General features: G+C 34.9%; 1 pseudogene; it reads right to left on the bottom strand.

The window, feature by feature from the left end:
* Positions 1–2712: 2712 nt before the first annotated feature.
* LOC108481292 (TNF receptor-associated factor homolog 1b-like) lies at positions 2713–10875 on the bottom strand (annotated as a pseudogene).
* Between the last annotated feature and the right edge of the window lie 1427 nt (positions 10876–12302).

Raw genomic sequence — 12302 nt, forward strand, 5'->3', positions numbered from 1 at the left:
TTTAAAGGATTAAATTGCATAAGGAATAAAAGTTTAATTATAGATTAAAGAAGTAAAAGGGACTAATCTAGCAATTAGACCCTAAGTGCCATGTGTGTGAATGTATGATATAACATGTGTAATAGTTGGTATATATGTGTAATAGCTATAAGATATTTTATGTTATAGCTATTACACATGTTAATTTATATTTTTATAGGTTAATAATAATATAATATAGTATAATGAATAAATAATAATGAGTAAAGAAACATAGAAAGAGTTACAGAAGGAAAGAAAGAAAGAAAAGAAAAGGGAAATTTGAGGATTAAGGCCCTAAAGTTTAATTGGTAAGTTGTTTTAGCTCATTTTCTTATGATTTTTATGTTTATGGATGCCTAATTCAAAGTTCTACATGTATGAGGTTAAAATGAAGAAAAATAGAAAATTTTAGATATTGATTTAGTTGAATAAATTGAGGTTTTATGGGTTAAATTGATAGGAATTGAAGTTAGAAGTGAAAATTGAGTGATTTATTAAAAGAATTCTAAGTTAGGTTTAAATAGGGATTAAGTTGAATAGAGCTCAAAATTTATGTTTTATAATGAATTTTATGAGTTAGAAATTGTTAATGAGTTGATTAAAAGAGAATATGAAGCTTAAGTTAAAGAAAAAGATTAGTAATGGAAAAAGGACGAAATTGGAATTTTGTAAAAGTTTGATAGAAAGTGAAAATGTGTTTTATGAATTAGTATATTGATGAATTTTAATTGTATGATTGTTAGTAGCAAACGTAGCACGGATACATCATCAAAGAAGGAAAAGAGAAAGTGAACGAAGATATCGATTAAATTCGATAAATAGTGGTTTGTATTTCTATAAACCGAGCTTAATCGTTATTGCTATATTTGATATTTATATTGTATGAAAATGTGAATGAGGTAAGTATTTTTACCATATTGAAATGAATGTGATTTTGAATACCCTATTAACAGTGTCGGGCTAGTCGGATATAGTTGACATGTCATAGGAATTGGAAGTATTGGGATATTTCGACATTGAGTCGATGAGACACTATGTGTCGACTACATTAAAGTTCGGATTTGTTCCGATGAAGTACTTTGTGTACTATAATGTTAAAGTTCGGATTTATTCCGATGAAGCCCTATGTGCTTATCCCGAGTGTGGGTTGGATCCGTGTATCCGTCGATGTCCGAAAGTTATGTTAATAAGGGTAAATAAAGTAAAGGTTATTAAAGTACTGATTGATATTGAATAATAGCAATAATGTGTTTGAATTACCATGTTTTAAAGTTGATTAAGCTATTGTTTATAGAAATACCACTGAGAGTATTCTCAACAGACGGTTTGTTTCGTCATGCAGGCTAGGTACTGAAAGTATAAGGACTCAACATACAAGCCGATCCCCAAACTCAAATTGGTGAAGTTTCTATCTTTTGGAAAATGGCATTGTACCTAGGATGTCTTTTGGTTATATTGAAAGTATCTAAGTTGTTAAATGATATTTTGGTATGTTTTGTAAATGTTACCAAAACCTTAAGAATGGTATGTTTTGATATGTTAGTGAAGAGTAATAAGAGGAATTGTTGGTAAATGTTGTAGAAAGAAGAAATGAAGATGTTATAAACTTAGTTATCAACATTTTATACTAAAACAGATTTGGACAGTAACAGTAGTCCAACTTTGAAAATATACCAAAAATAGTATAAAGTGAATTAGATGATGAATAAAATATGTAATTGAAGCTTAATGAATCTATTTTATATGGAAGAAACAAAATTGGTAAAAGAGTTGTATTTTATGAGATATTTACGTTTTGGTGAAACAGGGTTAGAACAATTTCTGGATTCTCTGTTCTGACTTTAGAAATTCACCATAAATTGTGTATTAAGAATTAGGACTCAAACTTTATTTGTATGGATTCCTTATTGAGTCTATTTTTAATTGAAACAAATGGAATAGTCATTGGATTTCTGTACAGGAAGAAATTTGATTCAGTAGTGCACAAGGGTCAGAGTAGCTGAACCCTGAAACAGGGAGACTTCTTATAATAAACTGTACTAATTGGCCTGACCAAAAATTCTATAAAAAATTAGTAAGTAGATATATGAGTCTAGTTTCAGGAAAATTTACGAATTGGATTTCGAGTTTCGTAACTCGAGATATGATTTTTTAGCGACTGTGACGCAGATGGATAGTTTACTACGAAAACTGTTTAAGTGCTAAGATAAGTTTTGTAATGTCTCCTGCTTGACTCCGGCAACGGTCTCGGGTAGGGGGGACGTTACAACCTTAATATATTATATATAAAAAAAAAGGTTAGATCATACTAATATATTACATATTTCATAACTTCAATCATAAATAGAATTGAGATGATTCATACTTTAAAGGGTATATGGAAAAATGAGATATTGATAATCTTAATGATAGATATTCAGATGATCTCGATCAAAGATCGATAGATAATAATAAAAGCATATGTTAAATATTGAAGAGAGATTAACCCGACAAATATACACTAGAGCAATTAGATAAAACTACATATCATATTTACTTTTCTTGTTATTTTTATTAACAATCGTATTTTCAACTACTTTTTAGACTAGCATAATAAATATAATAATTTAATTTTAATTTTTGTTATTTGTTTAGGAATTATTTTATCATACTAATATTTTTTCGTAATAATTAATATTTTTAAAAATATAAATTATGTATGTAATTACATTTTGTTCAACAAGAGAAAAGCTGAAAACCCGTTTCCGTAACCTGAAAAACAAAAGAAATTCATTGTCACTGTAAAAATATATATAGATCTGCCACGCCAGGGGCTTGAATTAACTTTCCACCAATATATGCCACAGGAGAACAGCATTAGCTTCCAGGGAAGACAATGCATTTTTTCTTCCAGAACTCATTCATCGGAGAGGTAAGTAAAACAATGCCACTAATTATGTTTTCATTAATCCACAAACTTTACACTGTACAAATTACTCCATACTTGCTTTAAACGCATCTGATGTTCTTACTTAGTTTATCCTATAATCTATCTGAAGAAACTAACCTTTGATTGGTTTTGAGGACCTTTCTCATCTTTCAGCTGTAATGGTTCTAAAGCAGCAGCCCTTTCTAGAAGAACTAGCACATCACCCACTAGTACAAACATATCTTTTTCAACACGAGCAATTGGAGCTGGCTTTACTTCAGCAGCATCCAATAATTTTGACTTTGCTTTGTTGCCTTTCTCTGGACTTCGAGAGACTTCAACCCACTGTATAGTGAATCCATTACCAAAGTAGGTGTCACTTCCTTCTCTATAAAGAAGTGCTTCACAACTACTTTCAAAATCACAACTGTCTTCTCCCTGGACATTTGGCGTCTGGCATTTAGGCTTAACCCCAACCAGAAAGCACGGAAACTGCAATGATTACAAGATTTTAGTTGGAGCAAAAAGGCAACAAAAAAGGGAAAGGTGATGGCCCAATTGGAAACAAAACCGCATATGCTATTGAAACATGAGCAAAAGCACAAAAATAGAAAAACAGCTGAGGCTGCCTTTGATGCATAATGTCAAAACAGGAAGTAATTGTTGTTCCAATAGGGTCGGAAGCGTGTAAATTATTGTACTCAAAATCACACAAAGTTCAATTCCCAGGAAAGAGAGGTGGATCACAAAGGATCTCTTAAATACCAAGTCTTTCCTTAGTCAGAATATCTTTTCTATAGTAATTTAATAGCACAATTAAATACTACTATTATACCCTCAAATATTGAAAGAAAAATAGGACAAAAAAGAACACAAGAGTTTTAACGAGGTTCGGTAAATTATACCTACGTCCTCGGGCACTAACACCAGATGATAACTTTACTATCTCCAAAATATTACAAACAAATAGAATTCCTTAAGAATTCTCAAATGGTAGAAGAGAGAAATCTAAGAGAGAAAGATTGGTTGGGATGGTTAAAAATGAGAAATGGTTAGGCCTATTTATAGTTGAGGTTCAGGGACTAACTTGCAAATGGCCTAAAAAATTAAGGACCAAAATTGTAATTATCTCATTCAACTTTAAACAACTTGCCTATCATTTTTTTCTTTCCGTGCCACTTGCACCTCCCATTTTTGACTTTTCAACACCCTTTTTTTTTTTTTAATTTGACTTTTCAACAATCTCCACCTTGAAGATTTGATTAGGATAATCACATCTTCACACACTTCCTTCAACTCCCCAAATTCGATAAAGCTATCTTTTGTAGTGCCTCCAAATGCGTTCTCGAGCGCCATACACCTAAAGGTGCTCAAATTCTTAGGATGTTAATCAAGTTCAAACAATGATTAAACTTGATTGTTGTTACCACCTTGGTCATCATATCTGCGGGATTATCTGCTGTCGGAATCTTCTGAAGTAGAATTTTTCCTTTTTCAAAGACTTCTCGCACAAAGTGATATCTTACGTCGATATGCTTGGTTCTTGAATGATAGACTTGATTTTCGCTAAATGAATAGCGCTCGATCGTCACAATATAAACTTATGTGACTTTGAACAACTCCCAAGTCTTTCAACAATCCATTAAGCCAAATAGCCTCCTTAATGACTTACAGAATCGCCATATATTCGCTTCGTAGTAGACACGCCATCATGAGATCGTAAGGTAGACTTCAACTCACTGGGCTTTCGCAAGAGTAAACAGATACCCGTAGTTGAACGACGTTTATCTAAATCACCAAAGAAAGTCGGAATCAACATATCCGACTACAAACCGACCAAGTGCTTCATCCTGTTCAAAATTAAACCAACATCTACGGTTTTCAAGATACCGTAGAATCCATTTCACACTTGCCAATGTCCTTTTCCAGGATCATGCATATACCGCCACAACTCCAACAGCTTGTGAAATGTCGGTCCGTACACACCATCGATACATCAAACTCCCAACTGCATTAGCATATGGGACTTTTGCCATATATTCTCTTTCTTCTTCGCTTTTGAGATAATTGAGCACTAAGTTTCAAATGAGAAGCAAGTGGGTACTTACATGTTTTGTGTTTTCATTTACACCAAAACATTGTAATACCTTTTTCAGATATTGCTTCGATTCAAACAAAGCTTGCCTCTCTGTCTATCTCTACTTATCTCCATGCCGAGAATCTTCTTGGCCTCACCTAGATCTTTCATCTCGAACTCTTGATTCAATGAGCCTTCACTTATCTATCTCTTTTGGCTCTTCGAGCGATTAACATATCATCAACATACAAGAGTAGATAAATGAAAGATCCGTCATGCAGCTTCTGCAAATACACACAATTGTCATATTTGCTTCTTGTGTACTTCTGCCTTTTCATAAAGCTATCAAATTGCTTGTACCACTGCCTCGGGGATTGCTTCAATCCATATAGCGATTTGTTTAGCTTACAAACCCAATTTCTACCACCAGCATCTGTGTATCCTTCGGGCTGAGTCATATAGATCTCCTCTTCTAACTCACCATGCAAGAAAGCCGTCTTAACATCAAGTTGAGCTAGCTCCAAATTCAATTGTGCTACCAAGGCCAACAAAATTCTGATGGAAGAATACTTCACAACAGGGGAAAATACATCATTGTAGTCAATTCCCTCCTTCTGAGCGTAGCCTTTAGCTACCAATCTTGCCTTGTAGCGAATATCTTTCTTGCTAGGAGATCCATCTTTCTTTGCGAATACCCATTTGCATCCGATTGCCCTTTTACCTTTCGGTAATTGCGCCAACTCCCAAGTATTGTTCTTCCAGAGAGACTGCATTTTTTTATCCATGGCGCATTTCCATTTGTCACTTTCTAAGCTTTGCATTGCTTCTTGATAAGTGACAGGAATATCATCATCAACAACGGGAAAGGCGTAGGCCACCATATCAGTAAATCGAGCAGGTTTACGAATTTCTCTCCTTGGCCTTGCAACTTGCAACTGGTTCTGGTGTACTTAATGGTTCTTGGGTCAAAACCTCTTCAACCTCTAATTCCTCCATTGTGGCTGGAGAATTAGACTTATTAACTGGGCAAATCCCCATCTGCTCAAACTCCACCTGTTTTAGAGTACACTCCACCTGCTGTGGAGTATCGCTCGTCTGAATATCTTTATCTGCTACCTTTTTCAATGTGGCAGATTCATCAAAAGTAACATCTCTCTACATGATCATTTTCTTTGTGTCTAAGCACCAAAGACGAAATCCCTTCACTCCAGAAGTGATTCCCATAAAGAGAGCTTTCTTTGCCCTCGGATCTAACTTTGACTCCTTCACATGGTAATATGCAGTGGATCCAAACACATGTAAGGAATCATAATCTGTAGCCGGTTTTCCAGACCATACCTCCATAGGAGTTTTTCTTTCTAATGCAGATGATGGCAAACGATTAACAAGATGGCCAGCGTATGTCACAGCCTCAGCCCAAAATTGCTTGCCCAACCCAGCATTGGACAACATACATCGAACTTTCTCCAGCAATGTTCGATTCATACGCTCTGCCACTCCATTCTGCTGTGGTGTATCCCTAATTGTAAAGTGTCGAACAATACCATACTCTTGGCACACATCGAAGAACGGATCACTTCTATATTCCCCTCCATTGTCCGTCCTAAGCCGCTTGATTTTCTTGCCAGTCTGGTTTTCGATCATAGTTTTCCATTTAAGAAAAACTCCAAGCACTTCATCCTTAGTTTTCATGGTATACACCCAAACTCTTCTAGAAAAATCATCAACAAAAGTAACAAAGTAGTGTTTTCCTCCCAACGAAAGTGTTTTGGAAGGCCCCCACACATCTGAGTGAACATATTCCAAAATACCTTTTGTATTATGGATAGCAATCTTTGAATTTCACTCTCTTTGCTTTCCCGAACACAATGCTCGCAAAATTTTAATTTGCAAGCCTTTGCACCTTTTAATAATCCTTGCTTTGCCAGAATTTGCAAGGATTTTTCATTGGCATGTCCCAACTTCATATGCCACAACTGCATTGAGTCCAATTCTTTGTTACCGGAAGCTGCAGCGACCGCTCCAATAACTGTACTACCTTGGTAGTAATACAAGTTATTTTTCCGATGCCCTTCAATATCACAAGTCGCCAGATGTCACTTTCAAAATCCCATCTCTCATAGTAACAACCGAACCATTGGATTCCATGGCTCCCAATGAGATGAGATTTTTCTTCAAACCGGCACGCATCAACATCGGTCGAACTCGGTTGATCCATCTTTATTCTTTAATTGGATTGAACCTATCCCAACAGCTTTTGAGCATTGACATTGCCCATATAAACAACTCCTCTATTTAGTTCTACTAAATCAGAGAACCACTCCCGGTTAGGGGACATATGATAGGTATAACCCGAATCCAATATCCACTCATCTGAATGAAACGACGATGATGATGCAACCAGTGATAGTTCAGAGTCACTGGTATCATGCTTTGCAACACAAGCATCTACAGTAGCTTTTCCCTTATTCTTCAGCTTTGGACAATTTTTCTTCCAATGGCCTTTCTCATGACAAAAGGCACATTCATCTTTCCCGAGCCTGGACTTTGACTTTGATCTCCCTTTTTGAGTTTTCTTCCGAGTGTATGAACGACCTCGGACTACTAAAGCTTCTGTATCTCTGATTGAGTTTTTCTGTTTGTCCTTCTTTCTCTGTTCATAACTGTATAAGGCCGCATAGACTTCGCCCAGAGATATATCACTCCTGCCATGAAGTAGAGTAGTTTCTAGGAACTCAAACTCCTCGTGAAGTGACCCCAACAAAGATCAAAGCCAAATCTTCATCTTTGAATGTCTCATCTATATTCAAAGAAATCGGTGACTAACGATTAAATTTGGTGATGTGATCATTCATTGTGGTACTTGGGACGATATGAAGCGAAATGATCTTTTCTTCAAGTGGAGCTTATTTTGACTGTTTTTCTTTAAAAATTTTCTTCAAGTGCCACCCATTAACTTATTTGCGAAGTCTCCTTTGAAAAAGCATACATCTCGCTCTCGAGAAAGGCATGATCGAATTGTGCCACATGCCAACCGATTGATCGCCTTCCAATCTTTCTCCGTACATCATCCGTTTCTCTTCATCAATGGTAATGTCTAGACCTGCTGAAAAGGGCATCTAGAACCTCACTTTGCCACATACCAAAATGGCCCGTGCCATCAAAGATCTCCACGGCCAATCTTGCATTTGCAATTGTCGGTCTTGTCCACATGGACAATGTTGAAGCTCCTACACCGACCGCTTTCTCCATAATCTTTCAATATACCTAAGGAAATCTTTTCGATGTGGAAGATCGGTTTAAACGCAACCACAGAGCATACTACGATTAACCTTCGCTCGATACCACTTGTTGTTCCAATAGGGTCGGAAGCGTGTAAATTATTGTACTAAAAATCACACAAAGTTCAATTCCGAGGGAAGAGAGGTGGATCACAAAGGATCTCTTAAATACCAAGTCTTTCCTTAGTCGAATATCCTTCTATAGTAATTTAATAGCACAATTAAATACTACTATTATACCCTCAAATATTGAAAGAAAAATAGGACAAAAAGAACACAAGAGTTTTAACGAGGTTCGTAAATTATACCTACGCCCCGGCACTAACACCGGATGATAACTTTACTATCTCCAAAATATTACAAACAAATAGAATTCCTTAAGAATTCTCAAATGGGAGAAGAGAGAAATCTAAGAGAGAAAGATTGGCTGGGATGGTTAAAAATGAGAAATGGTTAGGCCTATTTATAGTTGAGGTTCAGGGACTAACTTGCAAATGGCCTAAAAAATTAGGGACCAAAATTGCAATTATCCCATTCAACTTTAAACAACTTGCCTATCATTTTTTTCTTTCGGTGCCACTTACACCTCCCATTTATGACTTTTCAACACCCTTTTTTTTTTTTTAATTTGACTTTTCAACAATAATTAGATTCAGAAAAAGCAAAGATGAAAATGCAAGCAGACCATAAGCTATGCTAAAACCACAGGAAGAACCCTCTAAAAGGAAAGCATTCAAGCATAACATATCAATCAAAGACAGATGCCGCACGCAGTTAAAACTGATATTCAATGTTATAAGTGATAAAAATTCAGTAGAAGTACATAATAAAAAATCATTTACCTTGACCACATAGCTTCGTCTTCTATCAAGTTCCCCAGTTTGTTTCGTCTGTCATACGAAAAATGGCAACAAATTTGCTCTACATTTGTCAAATATACTCGAACAAGTTCTTTCCTATATAGACGATCAAGGCAACAAAAAGGCGGTCTACTTTCTCCCTACAAACCCCAGATATTATATTTGATCATCGAGATGGAAAGAAACTAAATCAGATATACAAAAAAATAATGTAACAAATTAACTTGTTTGTAACATACCAAGGATATAATTTTAAAATGAGGAAACAACACCACAGAATGAATCTTCTTAAACTATAATGACATCATTACTAAGCAAACTTCATCATCAAAGATATGAACAATGGCTGAATTGAAACAATTATGAATCAACCATTTCACCCCAAAGTCTTATATTTGTTGAAAACTGGGAATCCTAAAGTTGTGTTGATAAGCATGAAGAACAACAATATTTAGGCTTTGCTTGGCATGGAGGATGGAAAATTTGTTAGTCAAATGGTTTAAGATTCATAACCACCTTCTTAGTTTATATCTTAACCATTAGAGTGAGAAGTTTTCCGTCCTCACTCTTTTCCATCCTCCATAATAATCAGTGCCTTAAAGTCTATGTGTAATGCTACTACTCATATAGACATCCAAAGGAAATTCAAAGCATTTAGTTATAAAGGCTATGTTAAAGATCAGGATGAAAGAAACGGTTGTTAAGCATTGACCAAAGCACCATAGGCAGAGGTTTGTTAATCAAGATATTACTGATTACCTAATCAATTGAACTTGAGCTTTTATGATTAGTGTGTCAGATTCTATAAATCCATCAGAAAGTTTTGAGAGCTCCATAAACTTTTTCCATGCCCAGTCATGGTCTCTCTTCCAAAATCGATGTAAAGTATCGGCAAACCACGGCAAGTTACTTGTAGTTCAGGATCTTTATTAGTGCTACTAAACTAAATTTGAGCCAACCAACCTGAATATTTTGATTTCTTTGGATCGTTATTCACAACAGCTATTGTAAACTGTGCAAATGGCTCCAACCTGTCTTGGGGTAGGGAGAGGAACCATATAAGTCCAATAACATAATACAATATGATAGTCAATCCAAATTGAAATTTAGTGATAATATCAAACCTGGAAGAAGTTTGTCGTTATTAGCAACACAGAGAAACAATGAGAGATGATTGCAAACATCACAACCTTGTGGATAAATTAAAATGTACCTGTCAACCACGGCAAACAGCAGAACATAATGATTTTCCCTGCCATACTGTGATATGTTTCCTCATGAGAAACAAGGAAACAGCATAAAAGAATTATCTGCTAGTGTACAAGTAAATACATTTCACATGTAGTTGATTGTTTCAATAAGCTATGAAAGAATCCCAGAATGACAATGATGAATTTGAGAAATCAAATTAGAAAATAACAGCCAATAATATCATTCCCCATACCACTTGTAGCCACCAATTTCAAATGCATTACTGCGAAGTTCTCTTTTGTTAATCTGTGAAAATTTCTCTATCTTCCATGTATACTTCCCATATAATTCAGAAGGCTTCAGCCCTATAAAAAAGTGAACTCAGTTTTTAATTTTCTATCATAAAAAAGGGCAAAATCACAAAAACATATTCTAAAATTTTTCACTCAAAATGGGAATATTAAAAAAAGGACACTTTGAGACTTGAGAAACTTTTTGATTAGCACTCCCTAGCCCTGCTTTAATTGTACTTCCCATAGACTCATAACATTGGCAGCAAATAAACACCATCCATTGCTAAGCTAGCCTATCCACCTCACATTTCAAATAATAAATTGGTTTAAGAAGTTTCGGACATAAAAAATGGAAGAAGAACAAAAGCATATTCCAAACTATTCATGCTTGATATGGCAATATAGAAAAGTACAGGTTGAGAAACCTTCTTGAAATATTCCCCAGTCAATATAGAAATGTATTGATACTCACTGGTATTGACCAATATAGACTAGCACACAAAGCACTATGATACTAGTACTGTTCTGTTTTACCTTAAGATCAGTACTGTACCAACTACTCTGCCTTAAAACCAATTGCTTGACTAGATATCATTCATGAGTATCCAAATTTTATGCATCCAGTGGTAAAAATTCTTAAAATGTGGTTGTGGCTATTCCAATTCCAAACATGATCGAACATCTCAATAACATTCCAATCTGTAGACAACCAGCTCACCAATCCAATCTTCTTATCAGACCATTCCATTTTATCACTCGTTGTTTTGGAGATAATGTTGGATTCAACCTAAAGCCTCGATAGACTTTATAACGATTGAGAATACACTGACATTGAGACATATGCTCAAAAGCATAAAGAGAATTCAACCAAAGATGAAAGTGATCCAAAAGCATCCCACAACCCAATCTTCTTACAATGCCATTATTATTTTTATATTAAAACAGATTTAAAAATAGATTAAAAAGATAATTGCAAGCTAATAAGGAAATACTTCTAAAATAATAACAGAATTAATAATAAAATAAGAGTTATAAAATATTCAAAAAATAAAAATAAAATAGTCGCAATACAATGAAAAAATGATAACAAGCAACAGTAAATAGTAGTGAAAACAAATAGGCAAATTTAGGTCGGGACGAGTCTGGACAAAAAAATCCTACCTGAAGCTAGGCCCATTTAGAAAACGAGACTTATTTTTTATCCAAGTCTATTTTCGTACTTATACTTTTTCCCAAACTAGACGTTTTCATAGGTTGGGCCGAGCTGAGTTCAGGGCGGGCCTAAGCATGATATTATCATACTTCATGCTTGCCCAAAACATAAACTAGTGAGTTAAATGACAACTTTTGAATAGTTCAATGAACGTTTTCTAACTTTTTGAAGTTGAGTGACCAAAACATAAACTTACTAAATTAATTTCGGGTATAAAAAATATTTTTGCTACAAAATAATCATTGAACTATTCGAAAGTTTGCATTTAAGTTACCGGGTTGTTAAATTCATGTTGTATGGCCTTATCTGTTTGCACCAGTTACATCAATTGAAATCTCTCATTCACCTTCTCTTCCATAATTTAGTTTTTTTTTTTATGAAATAGTTTTGAACATCATGAAACTACAAACTAAAATATAAACAACTTTCTTCTTTGATCTCCGACACTGATAGTCAAA

Source organism: Gossypium arboreum, chromosome 1, assembly GCF_025698485.1.
Source record: "Gossypium arboreum isolate Shixiya-1 chromosome 1, ASM2569848v2, whole genome shotgun sequence".
NCBI classification, from domain to species: domain Eukaryota; kingdom Viridiplantae; phylum Streptophyta; class Magnoliopsida; order Malvales; family Malvaceae; genus Gossypium; species Gossypium arboreum.